The sequence below is a fragment of the Lepisosteus platostomus genome, chromosome 5 (assembly GCF_059453375.1).
Source record: "Lepisosteus platostomus isolate fLepPlt1 chromosome 5, fLepPlt1.hap1, whole genome shotgun sequence".
NCBI lineage: Eukaryota > Metazoa > Chordata > Actinopteri > Semionotiformes > Lepisosteidae > Lepisosteus > Lepisosteus platostomus.
Window position 1 is genome coordinate 60,306,575 of NC_142615.1, and position 18,525 is coordinate 60,325,099.

An 18,525-nucleotide genomic window follows, 5' to 3' on the forward strand; every position below is an offset into this window, starting at 1 on the left:
GTCACACACTGTATTATTATTATTGAGAGACAGGCTCGCTGTCTGTTCCCCAGGCTAGTACAGGAGATCACGCACTGTATTATTATTATTGAGATACAGGCTGACTGTCTGTTCCTCGGGCTGGGACAGGGAATCACACACTGTATTATTAGTATTATTGAGAGACAGGTTCGCTGTCTGCTCCTCAGGCTGGCACAGGAGATCACACACTGTTGCAGTGTGCTCTCAAGAGACACTAGTTCTGTAGGGGTTTGGGCATTTACTGGGACAATTATTTTTGTGGCAGTAAATCACAAAATTGATTCTTTTAATGGTCTTAGAATCCAACCATGCGATATAACTCAAACAACGCATACACAGGTACTAATACACGAGGATACATTTATTAATATATAGAATATGCATGTAAGCCTAACAGATCTTATCATAAGGGTTATCAGAATACAAAAGATATAAATTCATTCAGTTACAAAGAGTTACACATATCAAGAGGACATAAGTTCGGTATATCATTCATTTAGACCGTTTCGTAATTGAACTTGTTTACAACTTCTACATTAGATACTCAAAACAAGTACATAACCCTTAGGAATTAAATTGATATCAACTGGTTGGGAGCAGTAATGCAATGAAGTTGAATATTCATTGCCGCTGGGGCTGTACTCTCACCGTTTCCGTAGTGTAGCGGTTATCACATTTGCCTCACACACGAAAGGTTCCCGGTTTGAGACTGGGCGGAAACAGCCTCCTTTTGCACACTCCTGTACTTCACAGAGGTCTTGAGCGACCGGTCATTTGTTCCCAATGTATTTCCGGTGCCTTCATGCACTCTTGTACCAAACGCACGTTCCTTCTGTAGGCGGAGCCGATCATTTGCAATTGGGCTGTGCCGACAGACCAGGACGAGCTCAAAAGCAGCGCAGGACCTGCAAGAACAACAGAAAGATTAGCATCCAGCGGGGGCTTCTTAGTGAGCCCAAGATCTCATCAAGAATCGGCTCCAGCTACAGGGCTGGGCGCATTGTTCCATTCTCCGACCATTCTCAGTGTAAACAAGTCCCTCCTGGTCTCTGCTTGAATTGCACTTTCCTGCGTTTGCTTTGGTGTAACTGGCTTCCCCTGCATGGGCGAATGTGAAGAAGATCCTTAGTAAGTCATTGAAGAAAACCGAGAAGAGGTCGGAGTGGCCTCTGTCGTTCATCAACGATCCAGTCAGGCAGTACTCCTCTGTAAAGCGCCGTTCGTTCACATCGATTGGCTTTTTTTTGCCTTCATTCGTGCAAGTAGTAAAAGCAGACGCCCCTTTAGGGAGCTTGTCAGCACCTGGAGTTTTCCCCTTCTGTAAGCTCTCCATAGCCTCTCAGCTCTTCTACTGTCAAATCCCCCTCAAGTACTTCCCTATCTTTTTCACTCAAAACGTTTTCTAGCTTTGAGGTAAAAAAATGAATTTCTTCATCCTTTACCTCTGTAGAGCTGTACAGTCTTGAGTAGAAGTGTCACGCCCTCTGCAGCCAGAGGGCGGTCCTTCTCTGTCCTGTCCCTAGTTTCTGGTCTGCTTTCCTTCCTGTGCCTCTCTTTCCCTTGGGCTATATATTTCCGTATGAGCTGTACAAGCCCCTGCAAGCGGCCCGCACCCACAGCACATGCTCTCCTTCCTCCTCGCTCGGGGAGAAAACAGAGTCATTTTTCCTTTTCCTCAAGTCCAGCTCCTGGGAGCACTGAGGGGAAAGGGGTGCAGCCGATGCACCAGTCTCCTCTTCCCCCTCACCCACCAGCTGCTGCAGATCCTCCGTGATGGACTGGATGGAAGAGAGGAGGGCATCTGTAGCACTTGCAGAGTCTGATAAAAGCAGCTCCGCTGAATCCTGGGTATCCTCGCTGGACCCGCTCCACCGGGGGGCCCCACACTGGCCCTCGTTCTGAGGAGCAGAAGTGGGGGAGGGGTCCTCGCTGTTCTCGGGGGTTTTCAAACCCTCGCGCTTGTCTGGTGCAGACTGCGGTTGTGGGGGCGTAGTGGATTTCTCTTCCACCGGCCCCGGAGCCACAGCAGGACTGATCCTGGCTGGAGGCAAGGAGTCTTTGTCCAACAAGGGTTCTTTGTTTGACTTGTTGTTTGCTTTGGATTTTCGGGCCGGTTTGGCTGAAACAAGCACTGCCTCATCCTTTCTCATTTTGAGTCTATTGGCGTAGGTGTGAGGGCAGTTCTTAAAAACGTGTCCTTCCGAGCCACATAAATTGCACTTTGGCTGCATTGAACAGTCAGAGGCTAAATGTCCCTGTTTGCCACAGGTCTTGCAGCATTTCACAGTGCAGGACGATGCCACAGTGTCCCACAGCACCACAGCGCCGACAGCGCCGACACACCTTTGGTTGTCCCACATAAAAAACATAGCCATTGCAGGCGCCCAGCCGGATTGTAGAGGGCAGGTGCCTTAAGCCTCCATTTACATTGTCCAGTAGCAAGCGAACCTCGAATTTCCTTGCTCCTGTTTTTATACCGTCAACATCTCTAACCTCAGTTCCATGGTGGACAGTGCAGTACTGGTTAAGCCAGGTGTGAATGTCCTCCGTCTTTGCCAGTTCCAAGAACATAACAACATGCACCGTTTTCCTCTCTCTCTGTGTCAGAGGCTGCAAGTCGATCTTCTCAAGGGCAGGAACTTTCCCTCTTTTTGCCTCAAACACATCCACACATTGTTCAAACAGAGGATAGGTAGCAAAAACAACCTCAAATGCTTTCTGACCTGGGAGAGCGAAGATGAAATCCAAGTGCCGAGGTTCAAAGCCAAGTTCCTTCTGCAACACTTTTCTGCTGAACTGCATACGATCCATGAAGAGGTCATCCAAAAGCTCAAAACGCACAGCATTCTTGCGGGATCCAAAAGTTGCCATTTCGTGAACTGCTAAACAAACACTGCTTCCACAAAACAAGGAAAACAATCCAACTACTCCACCTACAGGCTGATCAAGGTATCTCCCCTGCCAAGTAAGTATGAGCTGTACAAGCCCCTGCAAGCGGCCCGCACCCACAGCACAAAGCGCGCAGCCTAGGCCAGCTCCTCGCCCCGCACACCACCGCCTCCTGCTGGGCCCACTCTTTCGCACACTCACACGCCACACTAACACTCAAAAGGGTGGGCAAAACAAGAAAATGAGCGCGCCGTTTCCTACACATCTGCAGTCGCCAATGCCCATTCGCAGCATGTCCCGGGACGCAATTCGGCCTCATTTGCATAACACCAGAGCGGCAGATCGCTACGCAAGCTCGCGTCGTGCGCCTGCCACACACCGAACAAACACTGGAGCCATTTCAGCAATTTCCAAAAAACCTGCTCCCCTGCCCACAAGGCTCCGTCTCTTACCCGCTCTCCAGAGCCTGCTGCCTTCTGTGCTGTTCTCTCGGCACCGCTGCAGCGCACACAACTCCTGCAGCGTGGGGAGAAAGTTTCAAACGCTTCGCCGCAGGGAAGGCTCGCTCCGTGCTCACACGTCCTTTCAATGCCAGTTCAACAAGTGCTCCGCATTAGCAGCGTCGGGGCTCCGGCGTGTCGCACCTCACCTCACCTCGCACAGCCCTCTCCTTGAATGTCTGGCGCTGGGCATGCCCCGCTCTCCTCCTGGGTGAATCTATTTTTTAAGAACTTTATTTTCTTTTCACAAAAAAATACAGGACATCACAAATTAGAAAGCTTTACATTAATATACATACTTAAAACAGTATATATGATCACATCTCATTACATTTTGACACGGTACCAGTTACATAGCAACAATTTCTTTTTTTCTGGTGTAAATCACATTCTTTACTTAAACGTGATAATGTTTTCCACAGTTTCTTGAGATATTGACCTATGCTCTCTATTTCCCACAGATTTTCTGCTTCCTCCCTCCTTTCTCTCCACAGATCTCTGAGGTAATAGTTCTCTCGGGTGATGAACAAGGCCAGGCTACCTGCTGCCTTGACTGGGACCTCGATGCCTTTGAACAGCCCCATGTTCCTCACTCTCCACAGGGCGTCTTTCCCACTGTTCACCACGGCCCAGATCCTGTCAAACACGTCAGGAGGAAGTTTGACAGGAGAGATGCCGTTGTAGCGGCAATGCTTGTTAATAAGACAGAATTAAGCGGTGGTATGCTGTCCTAAATGAGGTGACAACTGCTGTTGTCTGCAAAGGGACTTGGACTTTGTTCTAAGCGCAAGGCCGAGGATCCCGTACTCAGAATTCTACCAACGTGAATGCTCCGCTTGATCAACGGCAGCCTACAGTTGGACCCTCGTCGACAACCTGAACAGCTTATTCAGAAGCAGCGCTGGACCGGGAACGAACCAGCTTCTTCCCAGACAAAAGAGTGACTTGTGAGGACTCGCGGTCACACTCTGTGCATAGAGACTTTCTACTAGCCAGCTGGGCTGCTGGTAGATCTCCTCGGAGCAACGACTGCCCTGCGCGCCGCAGTCAGATTCCTCCGCCCGTCCTACTCCGAGCTGTACTTCAACTGGTTGGCCGGTAGCCAGAGGATGCCGGGACAACGCCCATTGGACAACCGCTGGAACATTGGCTGCAACAGAGCCTGTCAGCTGGCTTGGTGTTCGTGCCGGGAAATTCCAAATCCATAAACAGTGGATAAGTAAACCCCATGTTCTACATTATGTCTCGAGAATTCAATTGTACTTCAACACAAGTTGTTATCAATTTAATTCATGAGTAGTGTATTTACTTCCGAGTTTAGAGTAACAGTGGGTAATAACACTGATTAGCAATTTAGTAACCGAACGATATATATTGACATATATTCTCTGTTGTGTATCTCTTTGTGTTGGCATCTCTTCGAGATTATATACCTTGTATATTGATAACCCTCACAGTAAGGTCTGCCGCTCGTATCCAGGCAGACTAGTATATGTTTGGTGCACAATTTATATGAATAAATGTATCTCGTGTATTGAATTGAGAAAACATCAAAAAGCGAAAGAAGAAGCACTAGATATGTTATTCAAACTAGATCGTTTTCCACAGAGCTCAGATGTCAAAGCACAGCAGCAGCTCTCCACAGCGATCCTGTATAGCGCCCTTTCTCCCGCAGCTCCGTCCTCATTGGAAGGAAGCAAGAGTGAAAGGCTGAAGTGAAATAGAGCGGGGACGAAGGCAGTGAAGAGAGAGAACGTGGGAAGAAGAGAAAAACGCAAGGGAAAAAAAGCAGCGTCGTAAAAGAGGTGACGGAGCTGTCCTCTCTATAAGAAGGGTGCCTACGAGCCCTGTTCTAGCTCACGGCCACACCCCCTTGAGCATGCCTGATCTTGTCTGATCTCGGAAGCTAAACAGGGATGGGCCTGGTTAGTACTTGGATGGGAGACCGCCTGGGAATACCAGGTGCTGTAAGCGCAGGAGGCGCCCTATCCCTGCTCGCTTGCTCATTCCCCTGTTCACACGTGCAGTGCGGCTTGTCCTTTACATTAATATACATACTTAAAACAGTATATATGTATATATGATCACAATTTCTTTTTTTCTGGTGTAAATCACATTCTTTACTTAAACATGATAATGTTTTTCACAGTTTCTTGAGATATTGACCTATGCTCTTTATTTCCCACAGATTTTCTGCTTCCTCCCTCCTTTCTCTCCACAGATCTCTGAGGTAATAGTACTCTCGGGTGATGAACAGGGCCAGGCTACCTGCTGCCTTGACTGGGACCTCGATGCCTTTGAATAGCCCCATGTTCCTCACTCTCCACAGGGCGTCTTTCCCACTGTTCACCACGGCCCAGATCCTGTCAAACACGTCAGGAGGAAGTTTGACAGGAGAGATGCCGTTGTAGCGGCAATGCTTGTTAATAAGACAGAATTAAGTGGTGGTATGCTGTCCTAAATGAGGCCCCATCTCACCCTCCATCTCTGTGGTGCAGCCACAGAGAAAGTATTCATGCAGGCTGATTTAAGATGTTTTCTTTTGATAAGGGACAGCTCCCAGATGGGGATGCACTTAGCTAAGCCTGGCTATCATGATCAATGGTCATCCATTGGCGCCTATCTGTCTAGGGAGTGCCAAATGGACATCTGGACTGCATTCCTAAGTGTCAAGAGTAAGTGACGCATATATCACCTTGATCAACCAATCAGGGACTGGCAGGGTGTGGTAATACCACGTGGGTCTCCAATGCCCGCCAAACTCTCAACCAATCAGCACACATCTGGGTCTTGATCAAAAAGGGAGCGCAAGCTCAGTTCTGGGCTCTCCTTGGCCATTTTCGCGCATCCTCAGAGACAATCATGTGACAACAGAGTAAATTATTTTGGCAGTAATTAATTTACACGTGTATAATAAATATAGTAAATATAATAAATTAATTACTGCCAAAATAATTTACTTTGTGCACTGTGCAGAGTGCCGTATACTCCTAGTTGCGGCACACACGATACATACAGTAAAAAGCCTCAGGCACTGTGTTAGATGTGTTTTCGACGTTATATATGCGTTTATTCATGTCGTCAATTTTACGGTTGCAATTCGACGTTGATTATACGTCGAGGCGACGTATATATACGTATAGACGTAATTTCGCCGTAAATATACGTATATTCGACGAATCAATGCCCACAGCTTGGCATACAAGGGTTTTGCAGAGGGGGTCTTGCCACCTGCCTGAAAAAAAACAGTAAAATGTTTGAGTGCCTATAGAGTTTCTATTTTTATTTTCTTGACAAAAGTTGATACCATTTCCTGGACACCCCGTCCCCCATCAGTGCGCGGTGCCCGGGGAAAAATCTGTAGGGGGGCGTCTGAAATTCTGAGGGGGGAGTGATATTTCTGTTGAAACGGAGCTGTACGGTGCAGCTACCCAAATGAAATCTCGCAGCTATGCCATTGATTAGTGCTTCATGATAGAAGATAACGACTAGCAATCTGGTATTTGCGATGAAGTTCAGTTTCACATTTTTCGTCACTCTCACGGTTTGTATTGCCTGGAGCGAAGAGTACCATAAGCGTTCATTTTTGCAGCTACATGGACGTTCTGAATCGTTAAGAAAAAAATGTTGTAAAACCAACAGAAAGCACAGACTGCTATAACTAGTCCTAGTTATATAACGATTTTAAGTATAATGATAAACTAGTGCAAGGAATCGGTCCACCTGAGCAAACAGGATCGTAATGTTGATACTCAATAACGACACTGATATGTGCAGTTCCTGGACGGATAGCCCTCCTGCCCATCAAACAGACTGAGTGACTGTTCGTGTCATTTAGTGTTGTCTGACCATTGACAAAGTACAACTATTTTTTAGGGCGCAAATTAAGTTAGGTAAATCTTTTTGCCCAAAACTGAAGGGGAGATATTCCCCCCTCCCCCCGCGATGCCAGGACTGTCCCCATCCTATTCCAAAATGTCATTATATATAATACCATACAACAGTGACCGATCCTTACTAACTGCATGCGTTAAAATTGCACATCAGCTCATAGCAGGGGGCACATAGCCGCGATGTATTATCAATGTTAAATTTCAACCATAATATCGACAACATTATTAAACGCATACGTTGAGAAAATATCGAACCCAGCATATTTTCCGGTTATATACCACAATGCATTGCTAGTATTCGTTGGTCACCATTTTGGACACGTTTTTCAAACGTAGAAGTATATCTGCAAATATCTCAGCAATCCTCTTTTGACGAGTAAGTATGAACAATAATAATACTATCTGAATACATACAGATCTTTCTTAATATTATTTTGATTAAAATAGTACGTGAATAAGCAAAAAAATGGCACATAAAATAGTGTGAATGGGGAAGATGACACAAAATCGTTTTGCCGTTTCTCTTATTCTTATTCTATGTTGTACTTTCAAACTTTGGGTACTCTTTAATTAGGACAGACTTTATTGCTCAACTGCTATGATGCAAGCCAAATTTTATACATTTATTTCAGCTTTGAGCTTAGTAAACTGTTCATTTTTTAGATTATACTAAAGAAGATATTAATCATCATTTATTTGGGAAGTAATATTATATAATTTTCTCCTAGCTGCGGTGCTGAAGTCCCACCCTACATCAACAGAAAAAGAAATAAAGGAGCACGCAATGTGTTACTTGAAGAATGCATATGCAAGGCAGGGGGCCAGGAGATCTGGACTCTGAAAATAATAGGTTTTTGGTTCTAAATGTTAGGACAATTAGACAGGGTTTGCAAATAGTGGACAAAAATCGTCTTAACTTCCATTGTAATATTTTTTTTTCTTGGAAATATAGAAGTTCTACATTTTAAAATGTATATTTGAATCAAAATGTGGTTTTGAGTTAGTGTGTTAATGTAATTAGTTTTGTGTTTGTCATTACTATACTGTATATTGCCATGTTACCAGAATTTGTAGCTGAAGTTTAAGACTAGTTGTGTTTTTTTATGATTATTGCCCATATGTTGATTGTTGATTGATTGTATACAATGTATAATTTGAAATACGTATGTTTCAGGTGTGAATGTGTATTTTCAGAATAAATTTCTAAACCTAATCATTGGCTTGGTTTACTTGTTTCTACACCTATAAAATCTATCTTTGATGTATAATAGACCTCTACCCATATATGTATAATAGACCTCTAATGTTATCCGTATAATAGACGTCTAAAGTTATCCGTATAATAGACCTCTAACCATATACGTATAATAGACGTCTAAAGTTATACGTATAATAGACCTCTAACCATATACGTATAATAGACGTCTAAAGTTATACGTATAATAGACCTCTAACCATATACGTATAATAGACGTCTAAAGTTATACGTATAATAGACCTCTAACCATATACGTATAATAGACCTCTAAAGTTATACGTATAATAGACCTCTAACCATATACGTATAATAGTCCTCTAAATTTATCCGTATAATAGAACTCCAACCATTTATGTATAATGAACGTCTAAACATAGACGTATAATTGACGTATAACTTTAGACGTATATTAGAATTTCATTCTAGACGAATTGTAGACCACATTTAGACGTCTAAGGTATGCGTTTAATAGACGTATATTATACGTCTTTTGCCCACTGGGTAAGCTGATCACGAGATAGAAAGATCACCCGTTTTTCGCGCATAAAAAGTGGCAATTAACTGGGTGAACTGTTATTAACTGGAGTCAACTGGGTGAAAACACATAATATGAACATGAAACAAAACAAAAAATAAAAATAAGATACAATCTACAGACATTAAAACCGGTGTCATGGAAATATAACTATCAAGGAAGCCACAAGAGAGAGTTCTCACCTGAGTAAGGTCTTTATTTCAAGATTGGGAGCAACCAGAGACTCAATTTGTTACAAGCAGTACAGGGTTTTTATAAGACGTTGCGCTGTAAAAAAGCTCAGCGCTTTGTCCCTTCTAAAACTTCCACTTTCCCAAAGAGAAAACAGATTACATCAAAAAGCGAAAGAAGAAGCACTAGATATGTTATTCAAAGCTTATCAGTTACTTTCAGCTAATTCTAACGACCCATATTGTTTTGGTACATTGTCTTCTAAAGTAACCTAAACAGTGTACTTTGTTGACACACTGTTTTCTAAGATTCTGCACGTACTGTAGCACAGCAATTACATCCTTGAAATATATTATCTAAAAGCCCCAATATATTTCTTTGCAAAGCTCTCTACATTTTAAGAATCAATTTACTTATTAGATTTCCACTTCAAGACTTGTTCGGCTGGCGTTCGGGGAGTCGCGTTTTTCAGAATTGTATTGAGATCGTTTTCCACAGAGCTCAGATGTCAAAGCACAACAGCAGCTCTCCACAGCGATCCTGTATAGCGCCCTTTCTCCCGCAGCTCCGTCCTCATTGGAAGGAAGCAAGAGTGAAAGGCTGAAGTGAAATAGAGCGGGGACGAAGGCAGTGAAGAGAGAGAAAGTGGGAAGAAGAGAAAAACAAAAGGGAAAAAAAGCAGCGTCGTAAAAGAGGTGACGGAGCTGTCCACTCAATAAGAAGGGTGCCAGCGAACCTTGCTCTCGTTTACGGCCACACCCCCTTGAGCACGCCTGATCTCGTCTGATCTCGGAAGCTAAACAGGGATGGGCCTGGTTAGTACTTGGATGGTAGACCGCCTGGGAATACCAGGTGCTGTAAGCTTTTAAGCGCAGGAGGCGCCCTATCCCCGCTCGCTCGCTCATTCCCCTGTTCACACGTGCAGTGCGGCTTGTCCGTCTGTTTATTTGTCAGCTTTGGCGAGACACGGGTGCTTGTGTATTAGCGTGAGCGTTTTTTATTCTGATCATGAACAGTTTTACAAGTCCGCAAAGGATCGAGGAAAGGTTTATCGCCAGCTGAAAAGAGACACAGCGCTTCGGCTGTGGAGACTTGTTCGGCTGGCGTTCGGAGAGTCGCGTTTTTCAGAATTGTATTGAGATCGTTTTCCACAGAGCTCACATGTCAAAGCACAGCAGCAGCTCTCCACAGCGATCCTCTATAGCGCCCTTTCTCCCGCAGCTCCGTCCTCATTGGAAGGAAGCAAGAGTGAAAGGCTGAAGTGAAATAGAGCGGGACGAAGGCAGTGAAGAGAGAGAACGTGGGAAGAAGAGAAAAACGCAAGGGAAAAAAAGCAGCGTCGTAAAAGAGGTGACGGAGCTGTCCTCTCAATAAGAAGGGTGCCAGCGAGCCTTGCTCTCGCTTACGGCCACACCCCCTTGAGCACGCCTGATCTCGTCTGATCTCGGAAGCTAAACAGGGATGGGCCTGGTTAGTACTTGGATGGGAGACCGCCTGGGAATACCAGGTGCTGTAAGCTTTTAGGCGCAGGAGGCGCCCTATCCCCGCTCGCTCGCTCATTCCCCTTTTCACACGTGCAGTGCGGCTTGTCCGTCTGTTTATTTGCCAGCTTTGGCGAGACACGGGTGCTTGTGTATTAGCGTGAGCGTTTTTTATTCTGGTCAGGAACAGTTTTACAAGTCCGCAAAGGATCGAGGAAAGGTTTTTCGCCAGCTGAAAAGAGACACAGCGCTTCGGCTGTGGAGACTTGTTTGGCTGGCGTTCGGACAGTCGCGTTTTTCAGAATTGTATTGAGATCGTTTTCCACAGAGCTCAGATGTCAAAGCACAGCAGCAGCTCTCCACAGCGATCCTCTATAGCGCCCTTTCTCCCGCAGCTCCGTCCTCATTGGAAGGAAGCAAGAGTGAAAGGCTGAAGTGAAATAGAGCGGGGATGAAGGCAGTGAAGAGAGAGAACGTGGAAAGAAGAGAAAAACGCAAGGGAAAAAAAGCAGCGTCCTAAAAGAGGTGACGCAGCTGTCCTCTCAATAAGAAGGGTGCCAGCGAGCCTTGCTGTCGTTTACAGCCACACCCCCTTGAGCACGTTTGATCTCGGAAGCTAAACAGGGATGGTCCTGGTTAGTACTTGGATCGAGACCGCCTGGGAATACCAGGTGCTGTAAGCTTTTAAGCGCAGGAGGCGCCCTATCCCCGCTCGCTGGCTCATTCCCCTGTTCACACGTGCAGTGCGGCTTGTCCGTCTGTTTATTTGTCAGCTTTGGCGAGACACGGGTGCTTGTGTATTAGCGTGAGCGTTTTTTATTCTGATCAGGAACAGTTTTACAAGTCCGCAAAGGATCGAGGAAAGGTTTATCGCCAGCTGAAAAGAGACACAGCGCTTCGGCTGTGGAGACTTGTTCGGCTGGCGTTCGGAGAGTCGCGTTTTTCAGAATTGTATTGAGATCGTTTTCCACAGAGCTCAGATGTCAAAGCACAGCAGCAGCTCTCCACAGCGATCCTCTATAGCGCCCTTTCTCCCGCAGCCCCGTCCTCATTGGAAGGAAGCAAGAGTGAAAGGCTGATGTGAAATAGAGCGGGGACGAAGGCAGTGAAGAGAGAGAATGGTGGAAGATGAGAAAAACGCAAGGGAAAAAAAAGCACCGGGGTAAAGTTAGCTCGAAGTTCGAAAACGATTTTGGCACGGCTGTAGCGCTTTCACGAAACCTCTTAGAGTTGCGAGAATGCTTGTTTTGTGTATAAAATACATTGTGGATGCTTTCTCAGCCTTTACTCTGTCGTTTTTATGACATTTTTTTGACCAAGCACGAATATTCTTTTGTCCATATCTTCGCGATGGAAGCACAGAACGCTGTCAAACCAAATGCATTTTAAAGACCACGACTTGTGGATATTTCCACACCCTTTATATCAAACTATCAGTGAGCTAATTATCTTTTTTAAAACCTCCGGTTTTTCATCGATGCGTAATTACGCACGAACTGGAACCCGGGGGACCGCTGTGTGCACACGTTCACAACGCGAGAAATACTGTTCAATACGGCTTCGTGCGAAAAACCGGTATATGACCATAGGAAGCAGAACAGCGCGGTCTCCAATTACCCAGACTGTAAGCACGGGAATAAAGCTTTGTTTGATTTCTGAAACCCTTCCTTTACGTCCTGTTTTCATTCAGGTAAGGGTCAACTATATTGAAAATACTACTGACAGCAGGAAGATAAAAATATTCTTTACTCAGCAGCTTATTAAAAACAGCTCCCATGATGTTCATACCGACTTTTTACACAGAACACTGACACAGCTTTGTGTTCTGAATCTCTTTTTCTCTTGCTTTTATTTAATGTGGCACAATGCACTGGGATAGGGGTATTCTGTTCACAAACCAATAGCATTTAAACCACAGCACCCACAATGCTGCAGGTAAGTGTTTTGCACACTAAGCAGGTCATCTGACTATTCCCAGCTTTGTTTTGGGTTATGGAACCTTTATTTTTTTATGATTTTCTGAAGATAACACTACAGGTAATACACTGGGACGGGTGGGTCGTCTTCATGGCTCAATAGCATTTCAAATACAGCACCCACACTGCTGAAACCAAGTGTTTTACACACCAGACAGGCCCCCAAACCTCATACAACCTTACTGTGGCTGTGGCCCCTTTCTTTAATTTTTTATGATTTTCTGAAGATTACACTACAGGTAATACACTGGGACAGGTGGGTCGTCTTCATGGCTCAATAGCATTTCAAATACAGCACCCACTCTGCTGAAACCAAGTGTTTTACACACCAGACAGGCCCCCTAACTTTATATAACCTTGCTGTGGCTGTGGCCCCTTTCTTTAATTTTTTATGATTTTTTGAAGATAACACTACAGGTAATACACTGGGACAGGTGGGTCGTCTTCATGGCTCAATAGCATTTCAAATACAGCACCCACACTGCTGAAACCAAGTGTTTTACACACCAGACAGGCCCCCTAACTTTATATAACCTTGCTGTGGCTGTGGCCCATTTCTTTAATTTTTTATGATTTTTTGAAGATAACACTACAGGTAATACACTGGGACAGGTGGGTCGTCTTCATGGCTCAATAGCATTTCAAATACAGCACCCAAACTGCTGAAACCAAGTGTTTTACACACCAGACAGGCCCCCTAACTTTATATAACCTTGCTGTGGCTGTGGCCCCTTTCTTTAATTTTTTATGATTTTTTGAAGATAACACTACAGGTAATACACTGGGACAGGTGGGTCATCTTCATGGCTCAATAGCATTTCAAATACAGCACCCACACTGCTGAAACCAAGTGTTTTACACACCAGACAGCCCCCAGAACCTTATACAACCTTTCTGTGGTTGTGGCCCCTTTCTTTATTTTTTTAATAAGAATTTTAGTTTTTCAATATGGCACCATTAGACAGGCGGTACATGGGGATTGGGGGGTGCTATTCATGAGTCAATAGCTCTTCAAGCACAACAGCCACAGTGCTGCAACCAGGTGTTTTACACCAGACATTTCCCCTAACCTTATACAACCTCGCTTTGAGTTGTGGAACATTTATTTATTTTTTAATTGTTTTTTTGACTGTAATCAAGTGTTGTGCTCACTAGGCAGGCCTCCTGACCTTTCACAGTCATGTTTTGTTGTGTGCAACTTTAATTATCTTTTTAGGATTTTTTGAACATGGCAACTTCCACCGAGACGGGTGGGGGGTGTGGGGGTGCTCTTCAATAGCTTTTTCATCTATACACACAAACGGATGTAACCAAGACACTCAGAACCTGTCACGCAGGGGCTGACTGCTGAGGATAGGGATCCAATGCGGTGCCCTTGGTAGGGTTGGCGCGAGACGCAGGCGTAGTCGGAGTAAACAGGCAGGGGCCCGAGTCCGGGAAGGCGTAGTACAGGCGTAGGCACAGAATCGACAGGCGAAGGCGTAGTCGAGGGACTGGCAGGGGTCGGAGTCCGGGAAGGCGTAGAAGTTGCGTCGGTAGGCAGAGGCGTAAATGAAGAGACAGGCTGGGGTCAGGATCCGAGAAAGCGTAAAACAGGCGAAGGTACAAAATCGAGTGGCTAAAGCAGTTGTCGGAAAAGCGGGGTCGAGGTCCAGGGGAGAAGTCATAGTAAGGCAAAGGCGTAGTTAGTAGGTAAGCTCCGGGAGAGAATCTCAATCGTGAGCAATGACCGGGGGACAGATGAGGGTTTAAGTAGAGGACTGATTGACATGTGCACGTTTGGTATGGGGAGAGCTCGAGGGAATGCGGGAGCGCTTGCCTGCGTGAGGGAGATTCATGACAGAACCAACAGAATCAACCTGAACTCATAGAAAAACAAGAATGCCCCCGAGACACCTGAATCCCCCTCCTGGACCACTCTGGTATCAACACCCCCAAACCCATCCATACCAGCTTACAAGATTCAGAATCGGTGCAACCCTCCAACCTGGGCCAAGAGCAGGATGGGACAAGAACCTGCACCACACTACGTACACAGGTTTGTATTTTTGGCTGAAGATGAAAATGTCTAACATAGATTGTTTTGGTTCTAGCAAACAATAAAAATAGTTGTTAAAATCCAAACACACATAATGAGATCACTCTCTGTCAGTATGTGTAACATTCTGGGTCTGGGCTCCTCTGTATTTGGGCTAAAGAGAGTTCAACAACATTTATTAAATGCACTGACATCATAATCTGACAAGATCCATTGTTTAGGGGAGACTTGACCACCCACTGTCCCCCTGGTATCGTGAAGCTCATTGTCCTTTAGCTTTCCAAAACCAGAATCACTTGGGACTCCGGGGGGATCGGTGTATGCAAAATATGAATTCCTTATGCAAGAAATTGTATATGGTCAATATAGCGATCATATCTTATCAGCAGATGGTAATCTCCAAGGAACAAGTAATAGGTTTATTCCACGCTGAAAAATGATCAAATGATTGATGAACCCAAGTGATTTGAAAGAAATGTTAAACAACTCAAAGCGAGGTTGTATAAGGTTAGGGGAGCTGTCTGGTGTGTAAAACACCTGGTTGCAGCACTGTGGCTGTTGTGCTTGAAGAGCTATTGACTCGTGAAGAGCACGATGTACTATCCCCATGTACCGCCTGTCTAATGGTGCCATATTGAAAAACTCATAAAAAAATAAAGAAAGGGGCCACAACCACAGCAAGGTTGTATAAGGTTCTGGGGGCTGTCTGGTGTGTAAAACACCTGGTTTCAGCAGTGTGGCTGTTGTATTTGAAATGCTATTGAGCCATGAAGACGACCCACCCGTCCCAGTGTATTACCTGTAGTGTTATCTTCAGAAACTCATTACAAAATAAAGAAAGGGGCCACAGCCACAGTAAGGTTGTATGAGGTTTGGGGGCCTGTCTGGTGTGTAAAACACTTGGTTTCAGCAGTGTGGGTGCTGTATTTGAAATGCTATTAAGGCATGAAGACAACCCACCCATCCCACCTGTAGTGTTATCTTCAGAAAATCATAAAAAAATAAAGGTTCCATAACCCAAAACAAAGCTGGGAATAGTCAGATGACCTGCTTAGTGTGCAAAACACTTACCTGCAGCATTGTGGGTGCTGTGGTTTAAATGCTATTGGTTTGTGAACAGAATACCCCTATCCCAGTGCATTGTGCCACATTAAATAAAAGCAAGAGAAAAAGAGATTCAGAACACAAAGCTGTGTCAGTGTTCTGTGTAAAAAATCAGTTTGAACATCATGGGAGCTGTTTTTAATAATCTGCTGAGTAAAGAATATTTTAATCTTCCTGCTGTCAGTAGTATTTTCAATATAGTTGACCCTTACCTGAATGAAAACAGGACGTAAAGGAAGGGTTTCAGAAATGAAACAAAGCTTTATTCCCGTGCTTACAGTCTGGGTAATTGGAGACCGCGCTGTTCTGCTTCCTATGGTCATATACCGGTTTTTCGCACGAAGCCGTATTGAACAGTATTTCTCGCGTTGTGAACGTGTGCACACAGCGGTCCCCCGGGTTCCAGTTCGTGCGTAATTATGCATCGATGAAAAACCGGAGGTTTAAAAAAAGATAATTAGCTCACCGATAGTTTGATGTAAAGGCTGTGGAAATATCCACAAGTCGTGGTCTTTAAAATGCTTTTGGTTTGAAGGCGTTCTGTGCTTCCATTGCGGAGATATGGACAAAAGCATATTCGTGCTTGGTCAAAAAAATGTCATAAAAACGAAAAAGTAAAGGCTGAGAAATCATCCACAATGTATTTTATACACTAAGCAAGTGTTTTTGTAACTCTAAGAGATTTCGTGAAAGCGCTACAGGCGTGCCAAAATCGTTTTCGAACTTCAAGCTAACTTTACCCCGGTCTTGGACCGAAGCAAGAGTGAAAGGCTGAAGTGAAATAGAGCGGGGACGAAGGCAGTGAAGAGAGAGAACGTGGGAAGAACGTGGGAAGAACGCAAGGGAAAAAAAGCAGCGTCGTAAAAGAGGTGACGGAGCTGTCCTCTCAATAAGAAAGGTGCCAGCGAGCCTTGCTCTCGCTTACGGCCACACCCCCTTGAGCACGCCTGATCTCGTCTGATTTCGGAAGCTCAACAGGGATGGGCCTGGTTAATACTTGGATGGGAGACCACCTGGGAATACCAGGTGCTGCAAGCTTTTAAGCGCAGAAGGCGCCCTATCCCCGCTCGCTCGCTCATTCCCCTGTTCACACGTGCAGTGCGGCTTGTCCGTCTGTTTATTTGTCAGCTTTGGCGAGACACGGGTGCTTGTGTATTACCGTGAGCATTTTTTATTCTGATCAGGAACAGTTTTACAAGTCCGCAAAGGATCGAGGAAAGGTTTATCGCCAGCTGAAAAGAGACACAGCGCTTCGGCTGTGGAGACAAGCCGCCCAGCCCTGTGGTTGAAGCCGATACCCCGGCTTCTCTCCAGACACAGCTGGGTGAGCTCCTCCAGTCAGTACAGGGGGCTCTACTGTACACAGAGGGCGGCGGGGGTGTGGAACAACTCCTTTGTTCGGGGCCTTGGGGCATTCTTGTTGTGAAAGGCGCTATATAAAAAAAACTGAATTGAAATTGAATCTTACAGGATGGGGTTTTTCAGAGATCTTGTCAGAGATCTTGTCTGACGTGCCCGTTTCAAAAACGTAACGACACTCCTCACGTCCGAGCGCCGCCGGTCTGTGACGTAACGTATCCTTACACAACCATGACGGTTTCATCATGGACAGCACGAAAGCCCGAAAAGTGGTTGACGTTTTAATTTGGCAACGCCACGATGGATCCCAGTTTTTTTTTAATTTTGGAGGCCAAAAAGGACAAAAAAGGAAACGTCCGGAGTGGATCGATGGTCATCTCTGCGGTTGTTCTGATGTTCTGAAAAAACAAAACAAAAAAAAAAACGGCTCGTTTGCCCGGTCGTGTCGTGTTTCCACACCCCACGCAAATCAACTTCTCTTCGCCCCCGGGGGCTCGTCGCCCGCCGCACCCCTCTCACGTGATAGGGGCTTCCCCCGGCTGTGACGTACTTACCCTACCCCCTTCGGCCAACGTCATACCGAAGGTCGCGCTTCGGGCCGCGGCGATGTTGATGGACTGTCTTGTAGCGTGAGAAGGGTTTAAATTTCGACTTAAGGAGTTGGCCATCGTTATATTTCGCGAGGTATCATACGGGGAGAAAAAGAACATTTATATTTATCAACCTACTAGTAATACTGGGTGGATGTCACGTTCCCCAAAGTTCAGTGCCTCTCTCTAATAAAGTAGAAACGTGACATTGAACTCCGTTCGAAACGGGAGAAATCACCAGGACACGATACAACTGACGTCCGGAAAAGAAAAAAAGAGCTCCTATTCCCATTTGTAATGACCCCGTCGTGTTTTTCCCGGTGTGCGCTCATCTTTCGGAGACCCTTTTCTCTCTGGTGTGTGTCGTTTTGGGTGGTGGTGGGGGGGTGCATCGGGGATACTGCGCCCCGAGGGGATAACCTCTCACCTTGCTCCAGACGAAGGGAGAAGAGCTGTACCTTCACGAGTCCGGGTTGTGAAAACTTCTTCTGGCAGTTCAAAACGTTTCGAAGAGACTACAGCGCTACCCTGTTTTCCATTTCTATCGTGTATTATTATACAGTCATAAGTATCTGTACTGATCACAGATCCCCCTCTCACTACCAGGACTGAAGCCCAGTGCAGCACGAATAATAATAATAATTAATAAGTCTGGACTCTCCACTCAGAGCTCTTCCCAGGTCAGGGGGATCCCCTCCAGCCCCCCCAGT

General features: G+C 45.4%; 1 non-coding gene and 3 pseudogenes across 1 annotated transcript; all 4 read left to right on the plus strand.

Annotated features, from left to right (window-relative positions):
• Nucleotides 1-5,265: 5,265 nt before the first annotated feature.
• LOC148670455 (5S ribosomal RNA) lies at nt 5,266-5,384 on the plus strand (annotated as a pseudogene).
• Nucleotides 5,385-10,012: 4,628 nt separating this feature from the next.
• LOC148670456 (5S ribosomal RNA) lies at nt 10,013-10,131 on the plus strand (annotated as a pseudogene).
• A 536-nt stretch (nt 10,132-10,667) lies between these two features.
• LOC148670457 (5S ribosomal RNA) lies at nt 10,668-10,786 on the plus strand. The gene has a single exon (XR_015937805.1). It is a non-coding gene; the product is annotated as a 5S ribosomal RNA (ribosomal RNA).
• A 5,999-nt stretch (nt 10,787-16,785) lies between these two features.
• On the plus strand, nt 16,786-16,904 carry LOC148670458 (5S ribosomal RNA; annotated as a pseudogene).
• Nucleotides 16,905-18,525: the final 1,621 nt, after the last annotated feature.